Below are 251 nucleotides of genomic sequence, written 5' to 3' on the forward strand. Positions count from 1 at the left end.
ATCTTAGCCTTACACTTGTACACTTTAGATGTATTTTATCTTTCACTTTTGTCTATATAAGACATGTTGTAATTCTAGAGAAGGCATCAGAAAATTTCCAACATAAGAAATATTCCGCTTGCCTAAACTCTCTTGTAATGTTTTCAGTTAACAAAGTTTGAATAAAATCTTGTAAGTTGTTTTAATTGTTTTTGGTTTTAATCTTCTCTCATATTTCATCAATTAATCCTTTAAGATCCTTTCAGATCCTT

The sequence above is a fragment of the Capsicum annuum genome, unplaced genomic scaffold, assembly GCF_002878395.1.
Source record: "Capsicum annuum cultivar UCD-10X-F1 unplaced genomic scaffold, UCD10Xv1.1 ctg77948, whole genome shotgun sequence".
Classification (NCBI taxonomy): Eukaryota; Viridiplantae; Streptophyta; class Magnoliopsida; order Solanales; family Solanaceae; genus Capsicum; species Capsicum annuum.